This window comes from Odocoileus virginianus, chromosome 13 (assembly GCF_023699985.2).
Source record: "Odocoileus virginianus isolate 20LAN1187 ecotype Illinois chromosome 13, Ovbor_1.2, whole genome shotgun sequence".
NCBI lineage: Eukaryota > Metazoa > Chordata > Mammalia > Artiodactyla > Cervidae > Odocoileus > Odocoileus virginianus.
This window is the reverse complement of record NC_069686.1, coordinates 28,189,246-28,212,854: the sequence shown is the minus strand read 5'-3', so window position 1 is coordinate 28,212,854 and position 23,609 is coordinate 28,189,246. Positions and strand designations below refer to the sequence as shown.

Genomic DNA, 23,609 nt, shown 5'->3' with positions numbered 1-23,609 from the left:
TCCTCTGCATTGGCAGGTGGATTCTTTACCACTGAGCCATCAGAGAAGTCCCAGTAAATGGCCCCCCAAAAATGGAGATGCAGGAATTGCCAAACAAATTATTCAAAATAATTTTTCTATTGATGTTTAGAGAGCTACAAGAGAACATAGGAAAACAATTTCATGGTATTAGGAAAACAATTTCATGGTATCAGGAAAACAACAGACAAGTAAAAAATATCTTCAACAAGGATATAGAAAACATAAAAAGAAGCAGAAAAATTCTGGAGTTGAAGAATACACTGACTGAACTGAAGATTGCAGTGGACAGAATCAACAGTAAACTTAAATAAGCAGAAGAAACATCTAGAAGACAGATCAACTGAAATTATCCAATCATAGGAGCAAAATGAAAAAAAAAAGAATGAAGAAAAAATCTATGGTATGTATGGGATACCATCAAGTGAAATGATATATACATCACTGCAGTCCTAGAAGAGAAAGAGAGGGAGAAAGGAGTAGAAAGCTTATTTTTAAAAATAATGGATGACTCATGTCAATGTACGGCAAAAACCACCACAATATTGTAAAGTAATTAGCCTCTAATTAAAATAAATACATTTTAAAAAATGGATTTAAATGTCCTAAATCTGGGGAAATATCTGGACATCCAAGTTCATAGGGTCATCTTAAATTTTCAATAGAAAACAACCTTTTCTGTTTAATAAAACTCTCTAAACCTAGATTCAGATTATCCAAATAATGTATTACGTGATGTGTCAACTAACTTAGATAAAGGTTAAATGACAAAAGTATTAAAAGCAACTATAGCTTCTAGAATTTGTTAAGGGATATACAATGTAAAAAGATATGAATGATGACATCAAAAACATAAAAGGAGGGGAGTAAAAGGATAGAGTTTTTGAATGTGTTCAATTGCCATCATTATAAAATAAACTGTTGTAAAGATATTTTATGTGAGCCTCATGGAAACCGCAAAGCAAAAACCTACAGTTGATACAGAAAAAGATAAAGAGAAGGGAATTAAAGTAAATCACTACAGGAAACCATTAATCCACAAAGGTAGGCATTAAAAAAGAATAAAGTAATAGTGGTGCTATAAAATAGCCAGAAAACGATAAGACAGCATTACTAAGTCCTCTCCTATTAATAATTACTCTAATTATAATTAGACTGAATTCTCCCACCAAAAGGCATTGAATGGCTGGATGAATAAAAAAGATCCAACTGCATGCTGCCCATAAGAGACTCACTTCAGCTTTAAAGATACACATAGGCCCAAAGCAAAGGATGGCAAAAGATATTCCACATAAGCAGAAACCAAAAGAGAAGAGACATAGCTACACATATTTCAGACAAAATAGAGTTTAAGTCAAAAACGGTAACAAGAGACAAAGATGATCATTATATAATGATGAGGGGGTTAATTTATCAAGAAGATATAGTAATCCTAAATATATAAGTACTTAACATCAGAACACCTAATATATCAAGCAAATACTAATGGATTAAAGAGATAAATAGATAATACAAGAACAGAAATGGGACTTCAATATCCCATTTTCAACAAAAGATAGATCACCCAGACAGAAAATCAACATGGAAATGCTGGACTTGAACCATACTTTAGACCAAATGGAACTAACAGACATAAAGAAAATTCCATCCAATAGCAGGAGAATACACATTCTTCTCAAGTTTACAAGGAACATTTTCCAGCATATATCACAAATACATCAAAAAGCAGGGCTTAGCTAACAAGTTTGAAATCCTATCTAGCATGTCTGGTACTGTCAGTACAAGCATCTTTGCCATAGACATCTTTGCCACAAATATTTCTGCCATATAACTAATTTCCTATAAGGCAATTTTGCAATAAAATAAAAGAGGGGCATTAAAAATGACATAAAAAACATGATAAATTAATTAAAAATTAAAGACTTCCTAGCAAAATACAAAGTATTTGAATGTGTTTAAAATGTGTATAGATTCATGGCTGCTGCTGCTGCTAAGTTGCTTCAGTCGTTGTCCGACTCTGTGCAATCCCATAGACGGCAGCCCACCAGGCTCCGCCATTCCTGGGATTCTCCAGGCAAGAACACTGGAGTGAGTTGCCATTTCCTTCTCCAATGCATGAAAGTGAAAAGTGAAAGTGAAGTCTCTCAGTCATGTCTGACTCTTCACAACCCCATGGACTGCAGCCTACCAGGCTCCTCTGCCCATGGGATTTTCCAGGCAAGAGTCCTGGCAATGTTATGCAAATAACTAATTTTATTTTGTGGATTGCACCTAAGCATTTGTCTTTCAAGTCTTTTGTTATAGTATAATTTTTTTTTTTTTTTTGCTTTTGATTCATCTCCTGCTTTGGCATTGTATTTTTCTTTATTGTTAAATTTTTTCCCTTCATTGAGAGGTACCAATTTCCATATACTAGACTCCATATTTGTAAAAGAGATTTATATTGCATAGTGAAAGCCTTTTACACTATTAGCTGTTCTTAGTTTATTGGCATATGTCTCTTGATAGATATTCCGAAGTTCTATGGGAAATGAGGGTTCAACTATATGCTTTCAAGGCCTGTGCCCTTATTCTCCTTCAATACAGTATGCTTCAAAACAAGAAACCAACTCTTGGGGCAAAACACTGTTAGCTCAATAAAATCATCAATAAATGCTGATAACTGGAAGAAATGCTAATGCATTTCAACAGGCTGAAACCAAACTGTCAACCCCCAAATCGTCATGGGAAAACTGACTTATCATCAATTAGTTACACTGCAGAAACGCATGTGGCAAAGATGTCTGTGGCAAAGATGATTATGGCAAAAGCACCTGGCACCTGCTAAGTTGCTTTAGTCGTGTCCGACTCTGTGCGACCCCATAGACGGCAGCCCACCAGGCTCCTCTGTCCCTGGGATTCTCCAGGCAAGAATATTGGAGTGGGTTGCCATTTCCTTCTCTGAAAGCACCTAGAATCCATAACAAATATCTTTCCTGACCACAATGGTATGAAACTAGAAATCAATAACATGAGGAAAGCTGTACAACTCACAAATTGCAGACATTAACCAATATGTTCCTAAATAACCAATGAGACAAAGAATAAATCCAAAAGGAAATAAAAAAATACAGACATACTTCAGAGATATCATTGGTTTGGTTCCAGACCATCATAATAAAACAAAAATTGCAATAAAGTGAGTCACATAAATTTTTTGGTTTCTTTGCACAAATAAAAGTTTTCACATTGTGTGTCCTCCTTGGTGCTCCAGTGGCTAAGACTCCACGCTCCCAATGCAGGGGACTCAGGTTCAACCCCTGGTCAGGGAACTAGATAACACATGCTGCAACTGAAGATCCCACACATCATAGCTAAGACCCAGTACAGCCATATAAGCAAATAAATAAAAATAAATTTTAAAAAGTTATGTTTACATTATACTGCAGTCTACTTTGTGTTTAAGAGCATTGTCTGAAAACACCAAGTACACACCATAATTTAAGAATAATGCTTTTTCCAAAAGTCTACAAGCAATAAATGCTGGAGAGGGTGTGGAGAAAAGGGAACCCTCTTACACTGTAGGTGGGAATGCAAACTAGTACAGCCACTATGGAGAACAGTGTAGAGATTCCTTAAAACACTGGAAATAGAACTGCCATATGACCCAGCAATCCCACTCCTGGGCATACACACCGAGGAAACCAGATCTGAAAGAGACACGTGCACCCCAATGTTCATCGCAGCACTGTTTATAATAGCCAGGACATGGAAGCAACCTAGATGCCCATCAGCAGACGAATGGATAAGAAAGCTGTGGTACATATACACCATGGAATATTACTCAGCCATTAAAAAGAATTCATTTGAATCCGTTCTAATGAGGTGGATGAAACTGGAGCCCATTATACAGAGTGAAGTAAGCCAGGCAAGATAAAGACCAATACAGTATACTAACACATATATATGGAATTTAGAAAGATGGTAATGATAACCCTATATGCAAAACAGAAAAAGAGACACAGATGTATAGAACAGACTTTTGGACTCTGAGGGAGAAGGCGAGGGTGGGATGTTTCAAGAGAACAGCATCGAAACATGTATATTATCTAGGGTGAAACAGATCACCATCCCAGGCTGGATGCATGAGACAAGTGCTCGGGCCTGGTGCACTGGGAAGACCCAGAGGGATCGGGGTGGAGAGGGAGGTGGGAGGGGGGATCGGGATGGGGAACACATGTAAATCCATGGCTGATTCATGTCAATTTATGACAAAAACCACTACAATATTGTAAAGTAATTAGCCTCCAACTAATAAATATAAATGAAAAAAAAAGTATATGAGAAAAATGAGTGGAATTGAAACAAAAAATATTGGAAATTTTTCAAATGTTTATAGACTAAAAAATGGAGTTTATTTTAATATTCTATTGAGCATAATGATTGCATATAGTTAATGAATCTAAGCAACCATGATTGAATTGACTATGCTTTTTAAATATGAGAAAAATAATCATTTCCATTAAAAATAAATAAATAAAAATAATGCTTTTGAAAAGTGGTGCAAATATACTTGCTTGAGCCAGGGTTGCCACAAACCTTAAGTTTGTATAAAAACCAGTATGTGGAAAGCACAACAAAGTGAAGTACAATAAAACAAGGTATGCCTGCAGATTGAAAAAAAGAATATGAAGCAATAACATATCAAAACCTGTGGGACACTGGAAAAGCAGTTCTAAGATAGAAGTTTAAAGTGGTAAAGAACAATATTAAGAAATAAGAAAAAACTCAAAAAAAAAACCCCTAACTTCACTTTTACCTTAAAGAACTGGAAAAAGAACAACAAACTAAGCAGAAGGAAGGAAATAACAAAGAGTAGAGCAGAAATAAATGAAATAGAAACCAGAAAAAATAAAGATCAATAAAATTAAGCACTATTGTTTAAAAAATATAAAATTGACAAATCTTTTTTTTCCATTTATTTATATTAGTTGGAGGCTAATTACTTTACAATATTGTAGTGGTTTTTGCCATACATTGACATGAATCAGCCATGGATTTACATGTGTTCCCCATCCCGATCCCCCCTCCCGCCTCCCTCCCCATTCCATCCCTCTGGGTCATCCCAGTGCACCAGTCCCGAGCACTTGTCTCATGCATCAAACCTAGACTGGCAATCTGTTTCACCCTTGATAATATATATGTTTCAATGCTATTCTCTCAGATCATCCCACCCTCACCTTCTCCCACAGAGTCCAAAAGTCTGTTCTGTACATCTGTGACTCTTTTTTGGTCTTGCATATAGGGTTATCATTACCATCTTTCTAAATTCCATATATATGTGTTAGTATACTGTATTGGTGTTTTTCTGCCTGGCTTACTTCACTCTGTATAATGGGCTCCAGTTTCATCCACCTCATTAGAACGGATTCAAATGAATTCTTTTTAATGGCTGAGTAATATTCCATGGTGTATATGTACCACAGCTTTCTTATCCATTCGTCTGCTGATGGGCATCTAGGTTGCTTCCATGTCCTGGCTATTATAAACAGTGCTGCGATGAACATTGGGGTTCATGTGTCTCTTTCAGATCTGGTTTCCTCGGTGTGTATGCCCAGGAGTGGGATTGCTGGGTCATATGGCAGTTCTATTTCCAGTGTTTTAAGGAATCTCTACACTGTTCTCCATAGTGGCTGTACTAGTTTGCATTCCCACCTACAGTGTAAGAGGGTTCCCTTTTCTCCACACCCTCTCCAGCACTTATTGCTTGTAGACTTTTGGATAGCAGCCATTCTGACTGGCGTGTAATGGTACCTCATTGAGGTTTTGATTTGCATTTCTCTGATAATGAGTGATGTTGAACATCTTTTCATGTGTTTGCAAGCCATCTGTATGTCTTCTTTGGAGAAATGTCTGTTTAGTTATTTGGCCCATTTTTTTGACTGGGTCGTTTATTTTTCTGGAATTGAGTTGCAGGAGTTACTTGTGTATTTTTGAAATTAATTCTTTGTCAGTTGCTTTGTTTGCTATTATTTTCTACCATTCTGAAGGCTGTCTTTTCACCTTGCTTATAGTTTCCTTCATTGTGCAAAAGACTTTAAATTTAATTAAGTCCTATTTGTTTATTTTTGCTTTTATTTCCAATATTCTGGGAGGCTCTTGCTATGATTTATGTCAGAGAGTGTTTTGCCTATGTTCTCCTCTAGGAGTTTTATAGTTTCCGGTCTTACATTTAGATCTTTAATCCATTTTGAGTTTATTTTTGTGTATGGTGTTAGAAAGTGTTCTAGTTTCATTCTTTTACAAGTGGTTGACCAGTTTTCCCAGCACCACTTGTTAAAGAGGTTGTCTTTTCTCCATTGTATATTCTTGCCTCCTTTGTCAAAGATAAGGTGTCCATAGGTACGTGGATTTATCTCTGGGCTTTCTATTTTGTTCCATTGATCTATATTTCTGTCTTTGTGCCAGTACCATACTGTCTGGATGACTGTGGCTTTGTAGTAGAGCCTGAAGTCAGGCAGGTTGATTCCTCCAGTTCCATTCTTCTTTCTCAAGATTGCTTTGGCTATTCGAGGTATTTTGTATTTCCATACAAATTGTGAAATTATTTGTTCTAGTTCTGTGAAAAATACCGTTGGTAGCTTGATAGGGATTACATTGAATCTATATATTGTGTTGGTATATTTCTCCATCTATTTGTGTCATCTTTGATTTCTTTCATCAGTGTTTTATAGTTTCCTATATATAGGTCTTTTGTTTCTTTAGGTAGATATATTCCTAAGTATTTTATTCTTTTTGTTGCAATGGTGAATGGCATTGTTTCCTTAATTTCTCTTTCTGTTTTCTCATTGTTAGTGTATGGGAATGCAAGGGATTTCTGTGTGTTAAAAATTGACAAATCCTTAAACTAATACAGTGTGGGGAGAAAAAGAAACCTTGTGCACTGTTGATGGGAATATAATTACTACAGATACTATGGAAATCAGTATGGAGGTTTCTCAAAAAAATTAAAAATAGAATTACCATATGAACCAGCAATTCTACTACTGGGTATACATCTAAAGAAAGGATAACAGGATCTGGAAGAGACATCTGCATGCAGCCCTATGTTCACTGTGGGCTTCCCTAATAGCTCAGTTGGTAAAGAATCCACCTGCAATGCAGGAGACCCTGCTTCAATTCCTGAGTTGGGAAGATCCCCTGGAGAAGGGAAAGGCTACCCACTCCAGTATTCTGGCCTGGAAATTCCATGGGCTGTATAGTCCATGGGGCCACAAAGAGTTGGACACAACAAAGCAACTTTCACTTTCACTTTTCATTGTAGCACTATTCACAATATCCAAGATGTGGCAACCTGATGCCTTAAAAACACATATTTAAAATTCTGTAAGTCAGAAGCATGAAATGAGTTGTTTAGGATGAAAATCAAGGTATTGACAGGTCTGGTACCTTCTGGGGACTTCAAAAAAGAATCCTTCTCTTGCTTCTTTCAGCTTCTAGAGACTGCCAGTATCTATGACTACTGTCTGCATTACTCTAATCTCTGCTTTGTTGTCCTATTGTCACCTTCTCTATCAACCCTCTGGCCTCCCTCTTACAAAATCTCCTGTGATAATATTTAGGGTTCACCAGGATAAATGCCCCATCTCAAATCCTTTAACTTAATCATATCTGCAAGTCCCTTTTGCATATAAAGCAACATTTTTAGGTTTTACAAATCAAGATGTAGATATCTCTGGGGGGCAATTATTCAGTCTACCACAGTAGTAAACTCCTGTTCCACCCAGCTGCCAGCAACCATTATCTCTTAGTTCCGTCTCTAGAGCTTTGCCTTTTCCAGATGTCATATAAATACAATTACTACAGTACACAGCCTTTGGACTCTAGTTTCTTAGCAAGATGCACCTTGCTGTTGTGCAGTGGCGAAGTTGTGTCCAACTCTTTGCAACCCCATGGACTGCAGCAAGTTAGGATTCCCTGTGCTTCACTATCTCCCAGAGTTTGCTCAAACTCATGTCTGTTGAGTCAGTGATGCCATCCAGCCATCTCACCCTCCATTGCCCCTTCTCCTCTTGCCCTCTATCTTTCCCAGAATCAGGGTCTTTTCCAGTAAGTCAGCTCTTCACATCAGGTGGCCAAAGTATTGGAGGTTAAGCTTCAGCGTAAGTACATCCAATGAATATTCAGGGTTGATTTCCTTTAGGATTGACTGGTTTGATTTCCTTGCTGTCCAAGGGACTCTCAAGAGTCTCCTCCAGCACCACAGTTTGAAAACATCAGCACTCAGTCTTCTTTATGGTCCAACTCTCACATTCATGCTTGACTACCGGAAAAACTGTAGCTTTGACTATACAGACCTTTGTTGGCAAAGTAATGTCTCTGCTTTTTAAAATGCTGTCTAGGTTTGTTATAGCTTTTCTTCCAAGGAGCAAGTGTCTTGTAATTTCATAGCTGCAGTCACCATCTGCAGTGATTCTGGAGCCCAAGAAAATAAAATCTGTCACTGTTACCACTTTTTTTCCCATCTATTTGTCATGAAGTGATGAGAATGGATGCCATGATCTTAGTTTTTTTAGTTTTAAGCCAGCTTTTTCACTCTCCTCTTTCATCCTTATAAGATGCACATTAGAAGTAGAAGAAGTGAAGTCACCCAATCGTGTCTGACTGTTTGCAACCCTGTGGACTATAGCCCACCAGGCTCCTCCATCCATGGGATTCTCCAGGCAAGAACACTGAAGTCGGTTGCCATTTCCTTCTCCAAGATGCACATTAGATTCATCCATATTATTGCACTTATCAGTAGTTCATTCCTTTTCATTGCTAAGAAGTATTCCATTGCATGGATGTACCATACTATGTTTATCCATTAACAAGTTGAGAGACATTTGTGTTGTTTCCAGGTTTTGATAAACACTCATGTGCAGTTTTCTGTATGAACAAAGTTTTCTTTTCTCTTGGGCAGAACTCTAGGAATAGGACTGCCAGGTTGAATGATAAGTGTATATTTAACTTCCTCAGAAGCTGCCAAACTACATTCCAATGTGGCTGTACTTATTATGTCTTTTCTAATGCACACAGTCACCCACTGAATAAACAATGAAAAAGTGTTCATAAAGAAAAAGTGGAGGAAATAGATCTTGGTTACACAACACTGTTTGCCAAAGTGATAGGATTAATTCTTAATAGAAAAAGATACAGAAGTAAAAATAGAAAAGTATACTTAAGAGCTAGGATAGACAGTTCTACAGGCTCCAATATAGAGCTAATAATAATTCTAGCTATTACTTAGAAAATAATAGAGGGGCAATAATGAATAGATAATAGTGAAAATTTTTCACAACAGAGGAGATATTTAAATCCACAGATTGATAATGCACAGACAAAATAAACAGTCACAACCAGATACATTATGATGAAAATATGGAATATTAAAGATAAAAATCTTAAATCTATCAGATAGTACAAACACATTACCTAAAAGAATGAAAATAAAGACTGATAGCAGGCATTTCATCAATAGCCAGGTAATAATAAATAAATAAATCAACTTTTTAGGCAAAATATTAAGACCAGAAATATTTTAGAATTCAAAAATCATAGGAGAGAGTATGCTAGAAAATTAATATAAAAAAAGAAAATTAATATGGTCCATATACTGTATACTACATAGAAAATTTAGCCAGCCCTGAGGACCAAGGCTTAAGTAGCAAAGTGAGAGAAAGAGAGATGACAATAGGTTCCAGGAGTTCCCACAGTGATTATGAGAGCTAGGGACATCACCTTAGGGAAGATGTGACAATCTATACTAATTTCGCCTGGAAACTGCAAATTAATTTGCATGATTTTGTTACCTTGTTTCTGTACTACTTATGCATAACAAGTATAAAGAAGTTAAAGCCTCCAGACCTCTTCTCCCAAAGAACTTAACTTCAAAAATCCTTCTTCTACTAATCCAGAGGTCCAATCTTAAGTGTTTTTGGTCTGCATTTCTGGAAATATTTTTCAATTACTTTTTGATTCACACTCAAAATAAGAAATGTATTTTACATCACAACCCAGAAATTACAACCCCCACACACATATATATTTGAAATATATGCTGCAGTAATAGTAATTACACTGTGATAAACACTGACATTTTCCACTCTGTTTTACTCAACTTGAAAAAATCCTTTTTGTGACTTACTTACTAAATTGATTTCATGACACACCAATGGTAGCAACCAATGGTTGACAAGGACTGAGAAATCTATGCACGTATGTATAATCACTTTTCCACAACTGATGGTTCCATATCCATAGACTCAACCAGTCATGGGTAAGATATATTTGAAAATAATTCCAGAAAGGTCAAAAAAGCAAAACTTGAATTTGCCGTGTGCCAGCAGCTATTTACATACAATTTAAATTATATTAGGTATTAAAAGTAATATAGAGATGACAAAGTATAGAGAAGGATGTGCATGCACACATTATGTGTGTATGTGTGTGTACTCAGTTGCTCAATCATGTCTGACTCTTTCTGCTAAAATGGTATAAAACATTATACTATTTTCCATAAAGGATGTGAGCATTTGTGGATATTGGTATTCTCAGGTGGTCTTGGAACCAATCCCCTGGGGATACCAAGAAACAACTAACTGTACATCCTTTTCATCTAAAAATGAGATTATACACATTGTACCTTTGTTACATTGTAACTATCCTTATTCATGTTCCTTTTTACATTAGTTGTTAATATACTCTTAGTGTCACCAAGAGTTACACACAGCTATATCCTCATTTAAGGGTTTCCCAGTGGCTCAGCAGTAAAGATTGTGCCTGCAATGCATGAAACACCAGTTCGATCCCTGGGTCTGGATGATCCCCTGATGGAGGAAATGGCAACCCACTCCAGGATTCTCACCTGGGAAATCCCATGGACAGAGGAGCCTGGCAGGCTACAGTCCATGGGGCTGCAAAAGAGCTGGACACGACTTAGTGACTAAACAACAATATCCTTATTTGCATATTTTTCTTATTCATTCTTACATTTTGGAAGAAATTATTTTCTAAAAATGACTTTCTAAGATATAAAATAGAAGCATCTGGTATAGTAGTAACCTTCTAGTATGTCATAAATAAAAGAGATATCTTAAATCCTTCCCTAAGAAATTCTACGTTATCATATACAGAATTTCCTGTCAAACAGGCCAAGCTGTCCACATCATGCTTAGTCACTAATGTGGAATTTGAGGGTGGAGCTATCATCACTTGAAAGAATTATGAGTAATGTCAAGATCTTTCTTTATGCTGCAGCTCGACCCTTTCCTATATGCATGTTGAACTAGATTGCTCAGTAGTTTTGCAATATAAATGTTTATGAATTCAATCACAACTCTCTACTTTTCATAAGAAGAGGGAAATATGACAAAGTGTTTCCAGTCTATTTAAAAGATGTAACTGAAACATACAAAAATGTTCTACTGAGGTTGTAGAATTTTTATTAATAATTTATAGACACCAAGAAAAATATAATTTATTCAAGAACACATATCTATGAATTTTAATATATAACATTTGATATTTGACATAATAGTTTAACCAAGGTAGAATACTTATAACAATAAACAGGATGTGAATTTTATAACTTTTAACTCAATTTTTTGATTCTGAAATAATTTCAGACTTAAAGGAAAGTTACAAAACAAGACAACCACTCAGTGCCAAGAAAGTGGTTTCTAAATATCATTAAAAAAAAAAAAAAAAAAAGCTAAGGGTTTGGAAGAAACAGCAGATTATAGAGGTGGAACAGGGAAGCTACAAGACAAAGCAGAAGCATTGTGTACCACCAGAAAGCAAGGGAATGCTCACAAACCATAAGGATGGGGACACATCAAAAGGCCACAAGAGGAGCTTCACTGTTGGCTCAGTGGTAAAGAATCTGCCTGTCAACACAGAAGATGCAGGTTTGATCCCTGGTCTAGAAGATTCCATGTGCCACTGAGTAATGAAGCCTGTGTGCCACAGCTATTGAGCCTGTGCTCTAGAGCCTGGGAGCTGCAACTACCGAGCTCACGTGCAGCAGCTATGGAGGCCCACGTGCCCTAGGGCCCATGCTCTCAACAAGAGAGGCCAAAGCAATGAGAAGCTCACAAACGACAACTAGAGAGTAGCTCCTGATAGCTGCAACTACAGAAAAGCCTGCATAGCAACGAAGACCCAATACAACCAAAAATGAATGAATAAAATTTTTAAAAAGTCTATCAGAACTCCAGATAATCAAAGTTGACACAAATCAAAGTGACACAACAAAGTGTTTATTAGAGTATAACCCCCAAAATAAAAGTAATGGAAGCTATACAAATATAAACCAATGATACATAAATAAGTAGGGGAGAATAGCCAAATCTTCCCTACAGAGGAATCCAAATAATAAACAGAAACTCTCCTATCTGGAAGGTCAATTTTAAACCTGCCCCCCTGCCCCATGTCCCTTCCTTTGAGAGTGGGCCGGAGTTAGTGACTCCCCTACAAATAGACTGAGGGAAAAATTGGAACTTTATAGAGAAGAAACCTAGAAGATAGTTCCTTAGCCAAGGTATCAGGTTTGCATCATTAGCATTACCCTATTGATAGTATCTTCTCTCTGACATAATGTGAGATGAGAAGGGTACTTCACCTCTGTAGTACTCTTAAAAATATATATATAATAACCCCAATAAGAAAACCAAAATTGAGAGATACCCTAGAAATATTTCACCAAGACTCCTCAAAAATATTAAAATCATGAAGAATAAGGAAAGAATGAGACTGTCACAGACCAGAAGAGATTTGGAGAAATGATGAATTAAATGCAAGGTGGTATCCTTGACTGGATACCAGAAAAAGGACATTAAAGGAAAAATTAGTGAAATGTGATTGAAGTCTGGAGTTTGGAGGAAAATTCATGGAAAATGGGTGAAACTTAAATAAAGTCTGAGGTTAACAGTGATGTACCAATGTTGGTTTCTTAGAAAAATGTACCACAGTAATTTAAAATGACATTAGAGGAAACTGACATTGGGTAAAGGGTGTACCACCTTTTCAAATTTTCTGTAAACATTAAATTATTCTAAAATAAAAGTTTGTTTCTTAAAAACTATAAAGAATTTTCATATATACTTCAGATTTCCCAAACTCCTCAACATTTTGCCACATTTGCTTTATCAGTCTCTTTCTCCTCCAGATTTTTTCTGAATTTGATAACAAGCTACAGATACCATTCCCCTTTACTGCTAAATATTTCAGTGTATTTCCTTAAAAAGTGTATTTATCAAAATAACGTAATCACCATTAATATAGTACTATCCAAACTACAGACATTCATATTTTACCAACTGTTTCACTAATGTCCTTGATAACAAGAATAGAATAAAATCATAATATAAAAGTTTCTGTCTTGGCCCATGATCTATTCCCAGGTAAGAATTGTAGTTAATGTCATATCTCTTTAGTATTCTTTCACCTGGAACAAGTTCCTCATTCTTCGTCTTTCTTAACCTTGATATTTTTGAAGAGTATAGGCCATTTATTTTGTGAAATGCCCCTCAATTTGAGTTTGACTGATGTTTCATGCTGACTGATGCTTCATGTTTCAGGTTACATATTTTTGCAGGAATGCCACAGAAATGACGTTATGCTCTTTTCAGTGCATTCTATCAGGATGCATGATGTCTGTTTGTCCCATTAATAACAACATTAACTCTGACAGTAGTAAAGGTGATGTCTCCACTGTAATGTTACTATTTTTTTCCATTAATTATTAGTAAGTACCTTGTGGGGAAGTTACTTTGACACCGCAAAAACATCCTTCTTGTCATCATCTCTTCAGGCATTAGTTGTAGGAACTACTGATGATTCTTGCCTGCAAGAATTCCTGGCTATTTTTATGTATTTGTATTTCCATGTGAATTCTCTATCAACTTGTCTAGTTCTATAAAAAAAAAAAAGCAGTAGCTATTTTTTATAGAAATTATGTAAAAATTATAAATTAGGGAGAATTGTGTTTTCATTAATTTCATCATTCAAATCAAGTTTTGTGTCTTTCAGAAGTGTTTTAAAGTTTTTCTCAAACAGTTTTTCTACATGTGTTACATTTCCCAAGTATTTATCTTTTTGTCATTTAACTGGGGTTTTCCCTAAAACTATAATCCTCTAACTGGTAAATATCTGCACATATAAAGAATATGGAGTTCTGAATGTTAATTTTATAGCCTGCTAGTTACTAAATTATTTTATTATTTGTGTTAATTTTATGATTAATTCTCTAGGGCATGAGTCCACAAACTTTTCTGCACAATATCAGATAGAATATTTTCAACTTTATGGGCCAAACCATTTCTATCATAGCTATAAACTCTGTCAGTGTAGGGCAAGAATGGCTACAGCCAACACACAAAATGATACAACCAGATGTGGCTGTCTGGCTACTTTGCTGATCTTTGCTCCAGGGTTTTCCACATAAACTATCTTTGCATGTTGACATTCATTTGTCCCAGCACTATTTGTTGAAAATACTATTTTCCCCCATTGAATTGTCTTGGCATTCTTAGTAAAAATAAACTGTTCATAAAGATAAGTGTTTTTTAATTACCAGACCTTCAATTTTATTCCATGGATCTATGTGCTTATTTGTATGCCTTTTTAGGGAGTGTGGGGGTAGGTAATAGATATTTTCATCAACTAAACTCTTTTTATCTTCACTTTCCATTTTCTTTTTATATGGTTCAAGTTGCTGTCAACTTCTGCATGTCCGTGAAAAGAACTGGCCATTTGGGGAAGTTTATGATTCCTAGTTTCACAAACGTCCTCTGCTTTAGGTAAAGTATGGTTTCTTTACTCATTAGATTCAGGGGCTGGGTTCTGTGAACAATTTGTCCTCTTATTTTTAAAAATGTCCTTCTGCCTTGCAGGACCCTAAATTTAACTGTTTAGTTTCCAAAAGGCATTTATCCCTTCCTTTTTAATTAACCCTCTTCTCTCCAAAAGAACTGACTTTCCAAAACTGTCTCTTTGAGTCCTATGCAAACTTGTAAGTCCCTTTTCTGTATTATTCCTGTCTATCAGGATGTTTTTCAGTATTTGGGGAGAAATTAATTTTCCTGGAAGTGATTTTAGATCAGCCTTAAAGGTTATAATTAGTTTCTCTCTTATAGTGTGCAATTTTTCCCAGACCACCATGGCTCTCCACCAAGGCTTGCACAGAGTGTGAATGATTTTGTATGAATTTTCTACTTACAGATAATCTCAAATTTGAATATTCTCTGTGTTCTAGTTATATTAAGACCTGGGTTATATGTAGCTTTATGTTCTTATTTACTGTTTTCTTGACCGGATACATGGGGAAATTCAGATTTGTGTATTTGTCGTTACTTCAGTTACCCAATCAATCTTTTAATATTTTTATAAACATTTTGTTTGTTTTTTTCTGGGTGAAGGACTGTTGGGTTCTTAGTGGTTTGGGTTATGTTTACTCAAGTAATACTACTTGAGGATGATATTGCAAATAGCTAATCTTCATTGACTCAATGATCAATATACTATATGGTGAATTCTTATTAAAGATACTGCACTTCTACCATGATATTCAAACAACTAATAAATGATGTGATCTAAGCAGTGCTGACAATAGCAGAAGCTATTAACTAAAATACAAAATACAAAACTAAATACAAAATAAAATACAAAATAAAATAACTAAACAAAAATTCTATACCCAAAAGGAGCTACATTTTTTTGTTTACAGTTCTCTTTCCACCAGGAAAAAATTTTTTTCTTTAAATACTCAAGCTTAATAAATTAGTAGTTTATTATACTGTCTATATGAGAGACTATTTGATTCACAGTCCATGCTACTTCTGACTTTTCTTGAGCGTTGCTTACCAGAATAGAGCCCATGTCAAAAACCTAATGACCATGATATTAAAAATAAAATATTAAATGAAATTGCTAGAAACCAACACAATACTGTAAAGCAATTATCCTTTAATTAAAACTAAATTTAAAAAAATGAAATTGCTGTGTTGTTTAGTCACCAACTCATGTCTGACTCTTTCGAGCCCATGGCTGTGGCTCGACTGTCCTCAGGATTTCCTAGGTAATACTCCAGAAGGGTTGCCGTTCCCTTCTCTATGAGATCTTCCCAACCCAGGGATCAAAGCCACCCCTCCTACATCTTCTGCATGTGAAGATGGGTTCTTTACCACTGAGCCCATCAAATGAAATTACTATCTTTTTTAATACAAACACCTACATACATTTATCTATATTTAACAGAAATTAAGTTGAAACACTTATTTTAGTAAAGATATTTATCCTTTTATTATTTTTAATTGAAATCCAGTTGATTTATAATATTATGTTAGTTTCACGTATATAGTATAGTGATTTAGTATTTTTACAGATTATATCCCATTAAAAGTTATTATAAGATAATGGCTAAAGGCTTCTCTGGTGTCCCAGTGGTTAAAAAAAAAAAAAAAAAAAAATGCCTGCCAATGCAGGAGACATGGATTTGATCCCTTCCCTTGTCTGGGAAGCTCCCACATGCCACAGAGCAACTAAGCCCTCGTGCCACAACTACTGATCTTCTGCTCTATAGCCCAGGAGTTGCAATTACTGAGTCCACATGCCACAACTACTGAAGCCCGTGTGCCCTAGAGCTTGTGCTACGCAACAAGAGAAGCCACCGCAATAAGATGCCCATGCACCACAACTAGAGAGAAGCCCCCGTTTGCCACAACTAGAGAAAAGTCCGCACAACAACGAAGATCCAGCACAGCCAAAACTAAATAAAATTATAAAAAATAAAGATAACGGCATAATTCCCTGTGCTAAATACAATATATCCTTGTTGCTTATCTATTTTATACACTGTAGTTTATATCTCTTAATCCCACTGCCCCTCTGCTTCCCTCTCCCATAAAATAATCATTAATTTGCTTTCAATATCAGTGACTCTGCTTCTGCTTTGCAAGGACATTCATTTGTATTATTTTTTAGATTTCAAATATAAGTAATATCACAGCATTTGTTTTTCTCTCTCTCACTTATTTCATTAAGCATAATATTCTCAAGGTCAATCCATGTTGCAAATGGCAGAATTTCATTCTTTTTTAAGACTGAGTAATAGCCGACTGGGGCTTCCCTGGTGGCTCAGAGGTTAAAGCGCCTGTCTGCAATGCGGGAGACCTGGGTTTGATCCCTGGGTCGGGAATATTCCCTGGAGAAGGAAATGGCAACCTACTCTAGTATTCTTGCCTGGAGAATCCCATGGACAGAGGAGCCTGGTGGGCTACAGTCCATGGGGTTGCAAAGAGTCGGACACGACTGAGCGACTTCACTTTCATTTCACTTTCAATAGCCTACTGTGGGCTTTCCAGGTGGCGCTAGTGGTAAAGAACCTGCCTGCCAATGCAGGAGACATGCGATGTGGGTTCAATCCCTGGGTCAAAAAGATCCTCTGGAGGAGGGTATGGCAACCCAACCCAACCAATCCCATTCCACTGTTCTTGCCGGGAGTCCCATGGACAGAGGAGCCTGGTGGGCTACAGTCCATGAGGTCACAAATAGTTGGACAGGACTGAGGCAACTTAGCATAGCAAAGCACAGCAATAGTCCTTTGTATACACGTACCATACCTTCTTTATCCATTCGTTTGTTAATGGGCATTTGGGTGGCTTCTACATTTTGGCTATTGTAAACAGTGCTATTAACAAATATTGGTGTATCTTTTCAAATTAGTGTTTTTGTTTCTTCCAGATATACACTAGGAGTGGAATTGCCTAGAGCAGTTCTATTTTTAGTTTCTTGAGGAACCTCCATACTGTTTTTCATAGTGGCTGCACCAATTTACATTCCCATTAACAGTGTAGGAGAATTCCCTTTTCTCCACATCCTCTGCAACATTTGTTATTTGTAAAGATATTTCTTTAAACTGCTGTGACTTAGTATTCTTATACTTGAAACTACAATAGCATTCCTTAGGTATCACTGTACTGATTTTTTTTTCTTATTTTTTAAAGTACTGACTTTATTTCATATAGGAGTTAGAACTGATTACTGGGAATTTGGGACTACTCTTTTTCTATCAGCTGCATAGTATGTGATCATAACTAAATACTTTTGCCACCCTTAGCTTTTGCATATAAGATATGTAATTAATTTGGTAACTATTATGAGAGGTTTTGAAAGGTTTAATTAGTTTGTAAAATATTCTGATATATTAAAAAGAAAAGACACAAAGCAAATTACCACTAATTATAATTTTGCCTAGTACATGCTACTATGCTAACAATCACTGCAAGAGCATTCATGGTACCTTATGAAGCTAAGAGTATCTCCAAAAATCTACTTTTCTCAATATAAAAATACTTCACTAAAAGGTATTCCTCTATCATATATACGAAAGTATTTATCCCTATCAAACACTATATATTATATAAAGTATTACAGTTTTTTTCTTCTAAATATAAAATATTTTAATCTAAGCTTTTGAACTGTGGTGTTGGAGAAGACTCCTGAGAATCCCTTGGACTGCAACCAGTCCATCCTAAAGGAGATCAGTCCTGGGTGTTCATTGGAAGGACTGATGTTAAAGCTGAAACTCCAATACTTTGGCCACGTGATGCGAAGAGCTGACTCATTTGAAAAGATTCTGATGATGGGAAAGATTGAGGGCAGGAAGAGAAGGGGACAACAGAGGATGAGATGATTGGATGGCATCACCGACTCCATGGACATGGGTTTGGGTGGACTCCTGGAGTTGGTGATGGACAGGGAGGCCTGGCGTGCTGCGGTTCATGGGGTCGCAATGAGTCGGACATGACTGAGCTGAAGCTATTACTGCATCACATAATAAAAATGTTTAGTCCTTCCTATCATATTTCTACATGATAGGAGAATGAGTGAGTCTACTTATAGACTCACTTAATGGTGAGTCTACTTATAATACTACCTTGAATCAAAGCTTTCTTTTTTAATGTTCCTGGGAATTAAAACCTGTCTATTCACTTTATAGCTGTATCTGAAGGCACTAATGATAATTTCAAAATTTCCAATGGCAATAAACATTTCTGACATAATTAAACAGTACCCTGAACTAAAGATTTCTCAGCAACAATATTTACTCTACGTCTAAAATGTATTTAAGGCATATGTACTACTACCAGATAATTACCACTTTAAGCACCTTACAAAAAACAAAACCCCAGTATCTCCTCGTTTGCCCATTTATTTAACATTTACTAAGTGCTTACATCTTGCAAGGACTGTCTTCTGACCAGAAGACAAAATTTTCAAATTCTATTCTTCATGGAGCTTGGAGTAAATTTCAATGGATATATATCCTTTAGTATTTTGCCACCACATTTTGATTAGTCAATCATCCCAAATGCTACTTATCACTTCTTTTTATTTGAATCTCATCCCTACTGCTAGGTCCAGTTGCAATGTCACATCCACAAAGCCTGCAACTGATTTGATTCATCTTGTATTACAACACGTTCTATCAACTCATAATTGCTAGAAACAGGTGCTTATCTCAACCACAGAAGCCAACAGTCCAGGGACTTTTACTCATGTGGCATTACAATGCAAACTCATTACTGGTAGAAAAAAGCCAAACAGATAATAATCTTTAGAAACTGTTCAAAATTTAAAGCCGTGTGACACGCCAGTCAGGATGGCTGCTATCCAAGTCTACAAGCAATAAATGCTGGAGAGGATGTGGAGAAAAGGGAACCCTCTTACACTGTTGGTGGGAACGCAAATTAGTACAGCCACTATGGAAAACAGTGTGGAGATTCCTTAAAAAGCTGGAAATAGATCTGCCATATGACCCAGCAATACCACTTCTAAGCATACACACTGAGGAAACCAGATCCGAAAGAGACACGTACACCCCAATGTTCATCACAGCACTGTTTATAATAGCCAGAACATGGAAGCAACCTAGATGCCCATCAGCAGACGAATGGATGAGGAAGCTGTGGTACATATACACCATGGAATATTACTCAGCCATTAAAAAGAATTCATTTGAATCAGTTCTAATTAGATGGATGAAACTGGAGCCCATTATACAGAGCGAAGTGAGCCAGAAAGATAAAGACCATTACAGTATACTAACACATATATATGGAATTTAGAAAGATGGTAACGATAACCCTATATGCAAAAAAAGAAAAAGAGACTCAGGTGTACAGAACAGACTTGTGGACTCTGGGAGAAGGCGAGGGTGGGATGTTTCAAGAGAACAGCATCGAAACATATATATCTAGGGTGAAACAGATCATCAGCCCAGGTTGGATGCACGAGACAAGTGCTCAGGCCTGGTGCACTGGGAAGACCCAGAGGGATGGGGTGGAGAGGGAGGTGGGAGGGGGGACCGGGATGGGGAATACATGTAAATCCATGGCTAATTCATTTCAATGTATGACAAAAACCACTGCAATGTTGAAAAGTAATTAGCCTCCAACTAACAAAAATAAATGGAAAAAAAAAAGCTGTGAATGGTACTTCACCAGCAGTCCAGTGGTTAAAATTTCACCTTCCAATGCAGGGGATTCAGGTTCAATCTTTGGTCTGGAGCTATGATCCCACATTGGTGTTGCATGCACGCTCAGTTATGTGACTCTTTGCAACCCCATAGACTGTAGCCCACCAGACTCCTCTGTCCATGGGATTTCCCAGGCAAGAATACTGGAGTGAGGTGCCATTTCCTCCTACAGGGGATCTTCGAGACTCAGGGGTCAAACCTGCGGCTTACATGTCTCCTGCATTGGCAGGCAGATTCTTTACCATCCCACATAACTTGTAGCTGAAAAATCAAAACATAAAACAGAATCAATATTGTAACAAATTCAATAAAGACTTTTAAAAATGGTCCATATAAAAAAATCTTGAAAAAATGTGAAGTAATGAAAAAGTATCCACCTTCAAATTATCTCTTGAGTTATTAATACTATCTCTCATTATTAGTAAAAAATCACTTAATCAAGGTATCCTAATTTTCAAAGTATTTAAAATAGAAAACTATTTCAAGATACTTTGAAAATATCAATGAAAAGCATAGTACATATATGCTATATTATAACACCACAAAGGATATGGACATAAAGTTCTCAAATTCTTTATCTTGCCACCTGTCTTAAACTAAGGAATCTATCTTAAATTTATTAAACTCACCTTAAAATTATTTTAAATAAATCTAAAATATAAGTCATGCTAGATAGCCAGCTATACACCTTTTAGATAAATGATCTTTTAAAAAGCTTTGGGAATTTGGGATTAATACTATATTTCTACATCATATTTTAAACATCTATAATAATTTTGAATGATATATAGAAAGTTTTATTCATATATTATGAAAAGTCCACATTTTCTATTTAAAAATAAGATGTAAAAAATACACCTCTCCAAAGAAGATAAAAAAAGAGCAATAGTGCATCTGAAAAAATTATAATAAAGACTTTTTTTTTGGCCGCTCAGCACAGCTTGTAGGATCTTAGTTCTCCAATAAGGGATCTCGCGCCAGCTCCTGCAGTGAAAATGCCAAGTCCTAAACACTGGACTGGCCTTCCCCGGTGGCTCAGTGGTAAAGAATCTTCCTGCAATGCAGGAGACACCAGTTTCATCCTTGGGTAGGAAAGATCCCCTGGAGAGGGAAATGGCAACCCACTCCAGTATTCTTGCAGGGAAAATCCACAGAGAAGCCTGGTGGACTACAGTCCATAGGGTTGCAAAGAGTTGGACACAACTGAGCACATTGCACAAGCACTGGACCACCGGGGAATTCCCAATAATGGTTATTTGAAAGAAATTGAGAGAATGAATGCATACCTTCAACTGAATCACTTAAAAATCTTTTCCAAAACAGGTATCTATAAACTTTTTAAATGTCCTTTTGCTCATTTCAAATTATATGAAGATATCATAATTCAGTGAATTGCTATTCATGTATGTATAATATAAAATATAATTTGTTTTTGTTTTACTTCACTTGCTATTGACAATTTATTTGCAGATGGCAATTTCTACCTCAAAGACTGTTAATTAAACAATAAAGTCTGGCAATTCAAAGATAATTTTTTCCCTGATATCAGACTTGCAATTTATAAAATAACTATAAAAGAGTAAATGTGACTAATTGTAGTTTCCATTTAACAGAAATCTTTTCATACTATTTATTTGTTACTACTATTTATTATTATTTATTCTATTTTATTTAATTATCTTGAGCTTCTAGGACAAATAGACTGGATGGCTTAAACAACAGACATCTCTCACAATTCTGGAGGCGAGGGAGTCCAGGATCAAGGTACCTGCAGATTTGGTGACTGGTGAGACTCCAGTTTCTGGTATGCAGACAGTTCCTTTCTCGCTGTATGCTCACATAACTCTCCTCCTCTCCTTACAGAGGCACTAATCCATTATGAGGATCCCACTATTGTTTCTGTTCAATCCCTAAGTCATGTCTGACTCTTTGCAACCCCATGAAATATAGCATGCCAGTCTTCCCTGTCCTTCTCTATCTTTCAGAGTTTGCTCAAACTTGCGTCCATTGAGTCAGTGATACCACCCAATCCTCTCATCCTCTGTCGCTCCCTTTTCCTCTTGACCTCAATTTTTCCCAGCATTGGGGTTTTTTCAAATGAATTGGTTCTTTGCATCAGGTAGCCACATACTGAAACTTCAGCTTCAGCAATCAGTCCTTCCAGTGAATATTTAGGGCTGATCTCCTTTGGAACAGACAGGTTTGATTTCCTTGCAGTCCAAGGGACTCTCAAGAGTCTTCCCTAGCATCACAATTGGAAAGCATCAATTTTCTGGTGCTCGGCCTTCTTTATGGTTCAAAACTCACATCTGTACGTGACTACTGGTAAAACCACAGCTTTGACAGCACAGACTTTTGTCAGCAAAGTGATGTCTCTGTTTTTTAACACGGTGTCTAGGTTTGTCATAGCTTTTCTGCCAAGGAACAAACATTCTTCGCTGGTTGCAGTCACCATCCACAGAGATTTTAGAGCCCAAAAAAATAAAATCTGTCACTGTTTCCACTTTTTCCCCTTCTATTTGCCATTAAGTGATAGAACCAGATGCCACAATTGAAGTTCTTTGAATGTTGAGTTTTAAGCCAGGTTTTTCCACTCTCCTCTTTCACCCTTATTAAGAGGCTCTTTAGTTCTTCTTCAACTTTCTGACAGTAGAATGACATCATCTGCATATCTGAGGTTATTGATATTTCTCCCAGCAATCTTGATTCCAGTGTGTGCTTCATCCAGCCTGGCATTTTGCATGATGTACTCTGCATATAAGTTAAATAAGCAGGGTGACAATATATAGCCTTGATGTACCCCTTTCCCAATCCGGAACCAGTCCATTGTTCAATGTCCAGTTTTAACTGTTCATTCTTGTCCTGCATACAGATTTCTTAGGGGACAGGTAAGCTGGTCTGCTTTTCCCATCTCTTGAAGAATTTTTCACAGTTTGCTGTGATCTACATAGGCACAGGCTTTAGCGTAGTCAATGAAGCAGATGATTTTTTGCAATTTCCTAGCTTTCTTTATGATCTAATGGATGTTGCCAAT

At 36.5% G+C, this 23,609-nt stretch overlaps 1 protein-coding gene and 1 long non-coding RNA gene across 5 annotated transcripts in view; one reads left to right on the top strand and one right to left on the bottom strand.

The window, feature by feature from the left end:
• Positions 1 to 23,609, bottom strand: part of BAZ2B (bromodomain adjacent to zinc finger domain 2B) — a 407,867-nt gene that overhangs the window by 364,540 nt on the left and 19,718 nt on the right. The gene's annotated exons all lie outside the window — the stretch shown is intronic.
• LOC139038057 (uncharacterized) overlaps positions 1 to 23,609 on the top strand; it is an 85,591-nt gene that overhangs the window by 46,628 nt on the left and 15,354 nt on the right. The window contains exons 2-3 of the long non-coding RNA XR_011490980.1: positions 14,750 to 14,837; positions 22,268 to 22,379. This is a non-coding gene — a long non-coding RNA (uncharacterized lncRNA). The remainder of the gene's footprint in view (positions 1 to 14,749; positions 14,838 to 22,267; positions 22,380 to 23,609) is intronic.